Genomic DNA, 4,068 nt, shown 5'->3' on the forward strand with positions numbered 1-4,068 from the left:
TGCACATGTACCCTAGAACTTAAAGTATAATAATAAAAAATAAATAAAATAAATAAAAATGAAAAAAAAAAAAAAAAAGAAGGAAGGGCTTTACTTGGTCGGGAGCTTCAGCGAGACTCATGTCTCCAAAAAATTGCTCTCCGAGTGAGCAATTCCTGGCCCTTTTAAGGGCTTACAACTCTAAGCGGGTCCACATGAGAGGGTTGTGATAAATAGAGCAAGCAGGGGGTACGTGACTGGGGGCTGCATGGAATGGTAATCAGAATGAAACAGAAAAGGACAGGGATTTTCACAGTGCTTTTCCATACAACGTCTGAAATCTATAGATAACCAGTTGGGTCAGAGGTCGATCTTTAACCAGGCCCAGGGCACAGCACCAGGCTGTTTGCCTGTGGATTTCATTTCTGCCTTTTAGTTTTTACTTCTTCTTTTGGAGGCAGAAATTGGGCATAAGACAATATGAGGGGTGGTCTCCTCCCTTAATACCTAAAGTTTTATACAGTGCACAAAGCACATATTTGATAAAAAGATAAAGGAGATTCAGTTCTGATCTTGAGTTTTGTTTATTGTTCTATCATTGTTGTTAACTTTTGTTTTAGAATGGGAAAAAAACATATTGAGGTAAAGGGATTTCATTAAAATTTGCCTTACTTAGAATTTGAAGTAGAATTACCCAAAATAGTTTTTCCTGTGGGCTTAGAGTACTTGCAACATGTTCAACTAAGAAGAAAAAGTCCTGAAAGGGAATGAAAATGCTTATAACACTAGGGGGGAACCCTTTTAATGGGGAAGTTGGTGATTACCTGAACATCACTATAAGATTCTGTTACTAGTTTAGGTGCTTCCATGATTAAGAGTAAAAACACATGAGAACTAGAAGCTGTTTCATGCACCCCTGCTTTGGGAAAGGATATGGAAACATGGATATCTGAATGTTAAGGTCATAGACAGCTGGGGGCGATTTACTTTATGGCTTCTGTATGTCTCCTGTTAACACACACCCTGTAGTCAGTGAGTGATTAAGAGAAGTTCACAGTTGCTGGCTCTGGTAAAAAAAAAAAAAAAAAAATTGCCTGTAATAGGGTTCAGTGAATGTGCTAAATCTATATGCAATTTCTTGCAGGAAAAAAACAAAAAAAAACCAAACAAACAAACAAACAAACAAAAAACAAAACAAAAAACCACTTCAGGTTTGGTTTTCTAAAAGAAATAAAAAAGTTCAGTGCAATCTGCTTCACATATCCCTCTGCAATGAACAATAAAATGATTGTAATGTAGATCATTTCTTCCCATATGGAAAGAATATAAGTATTTGTGTATTCTTTTGCTGGTTGAAAATTTCTACTCAGCTGTTTATTTGAAATTTATATGGTGCTTTGAAAGATGTTTCATGATGCCAAATGGAGTAATTATTTTATTTTAAATATCTGGTGTTCTACCATGGTATATATTCTTTAAATGTTACACAAAGAAGCACATTTTTCTGTGCTTTTGATATATTTTCACATTTTTCTGACATATATGTAGTCAATATAATACAATTTACATCACTTGTAAAAAATATGAAAACCATATTCTTTCTATCTGGAGAAAAGGAAAATTAGTTATTGAATTGGGAACAATATCTAGAGTTCCACTGAATTAAGGACAATCCACATAATAGGTAACATGGTACTCAACAGAGATCAAATAGCTAGAGGCAATAATATCATTTATCTAACAATGCTAGCTTGTTAGCTTACCTCTCTAAATTTAGTGGGAACCCTGTTTCAAAAAATATAATCTGATACTGATATTAGATGTTAACACAGAATGTAATATTTTCCATGCTTGGTTTTAAGTTCAAGTTTTGTTTTTATAATTAAGAAATCTTATTTGTGATATTTGGAGTCTTTTTACATACTCAATATATTTTCTGAAATTGGGCCTCATGGCGGTCTGGCAATAGTTTTAAATGCTAGCAATTATTGAATACTAGCTAGCTAGCCAGCCACTGCTCTAAGTACTGTGGTAGTATTCAGGAAAAACATAGCTAGTATTGTATAAAGCACTCATCAAAAACTAGTGGCTTAAGACAATGAAGGTCTATTTCTGATCCATGTCTCATTTAATTGGATTTTCAAGAGGCAGCCTTCCATGTGTTAATCAAGGATGCTGGTTCTTTCCAATTCTGCTTCAAATGGCCGACAAGCAAATTGAGAGAACAAAGACTCTGCCAAATATTGTGTGGGCAGACATGGAAGGGGCATACATCACTTCAAACCATACTCCTCTGGCAGGAACACAGTGGTGTTGCCTCAAGCTAACTGAAAGGGAAACAAGGAGATATAATCTTCCAAGACTGAGAAAAAACAATGGGATTGGCGAACGTTTTGCTAGCCTGTGCCGCATTCATATCTATTTGTTTAATTCTCACAACATAGTTACTATATTATCCCCATTTTGCAGATAAGCGAGCTGAGACATGAAGAGTTTCATAAATATCACACAGTTTCATGAGGAGTAAAAGGTAGAGCTGAGAAATAAAGCCAGTCAAATTGTCTTCAGAGGTCAAATTTCTAATTTTTATGAACATACTGTTCAAATTACATATCACCTAATTCATAAAATACTTTTATTTGCAAGACAAGATTATATATTTTTAAAAACTCATTAGGGAAATAATGGGTTCTTTAGCTGTTCTTTATTTCAGTGTTATTTATCACTACATTGCTACTCCCAGTCTTTCTGTGAATATGTGTGTACATGTGTGTATGTGTACGTTTTTGAAATGTATTCTTCTTAGTTTCTGAATTTTATTTCAGAGCTACGGTTATTGACTATCTTCATCATTGTTTAAGTATGCATGAAGCACGTGGTCAGGAATTTAGATAGGATAAGCAGTAGTATTATCACCATTTTAGAGACAAGTAAATTCAGTCTTAAAGAGATTAAATAAATTTGCCCAGGTGACACTAAAGGATGGAACTATTAGAGTCTAAGTCTGGAGTCTGTGTTTTAAGTATTGTGATGATCTTCAATAAACATTTGTTTAAAGGAATATGGAAAATCTCTGAAATCTTGATCATTTGCATTGTACGCTTCATTAAGCTGTCCTGTGGTCTTGCTATTATTATCTTAACTCTATTTTATGGTCTCTGAATACTGAGCTGGTATGTTGCTGGTATGTCTATAGTTTGAAATCTTAATATAACTAGAAATATGGTGGTTTAATAAGTATTATACAATCATTGCATGGTAAAATTCAGTTGGTTAGTGATTTGCTCCAGACGACCACCAGAGTAAATGCCAGAGAATAGGTAAGTAGGCAAAGTAAAAGAAAACTTTATTTACAACCCAATGTGAAGGAGGGGCGAGGTTCACCGGTCTCCAGTGGTAGAGGCCGACGAAGTTGCTCTGGGGTTCTGGGGCGAGGTTCCTAGGTCCGCACAGGAGCAGGGGCCAAGGAAGTTCGCACTGCGCGCCCGCCGGGAGCAGCTTTTATGTCCTGGGCCCGGGAGTGGGAGGGCAGTGGGCAGGACATAGGCGGGTCAGGGGCCAGGTGGTAGGCGTTGCTAGGCAGGTTCCGGTTTTTCTCCATCGGAGGTCGGGTTGCGCCTGCGCAGTCGACCCGTGTCTTTCCCGGGCACGGGAAAGTTAACAATGAAGAACCTGGAAATGCGCCATTTTAGTCCCTTTGTTCTTTTTGTTCCCTCCCTCCCTCCATCCAGACAGTCCAACCTTTTATTGATTATAGTGATAGGGGGCGTCGTTGTCTGTCTAGCTGATTCCTGCTGTTAGGGGGCGTTGTTATGAGGGTCTATGGTTGGCACCTGGACATAGGGATGTAGGAGCATCTGGTTGAAGGCGACACGCGTGATCTCTTGAACTTTGGCTCAGAGAAATTTGATTAAAACAGGAGTGAAACATAAGACAAGACAGAGAATTAGTGTGGGAATTAGGAATGGGAGCATCTGCTGTATTATGGGCAGCAGCCATACTGGTGGTCCGGGGGTGAAGGGGGTATTGTAGGTTTTTAATTCTGCTTTAATCCTGTTTAGGGTTTGGATGTTAGTGTCTACTAGGCCT

The sequence above is a fragment of the Rhinopithecus bieti genome, unplaced genomic scaffold (assembly GCF_001698545.2).
Source record: "Rhinopithecus bieti isolate Rb0 unplaced genomic scaffold, ASM169854v2 scaffold_14665, whole genome shotgun sequence".
NCBI lineage: Eukaryota > Metazoa > Chordata > Mammalia > Primates > Cercopithecidae > Rhinopithecus > Rhinopithecus bieti.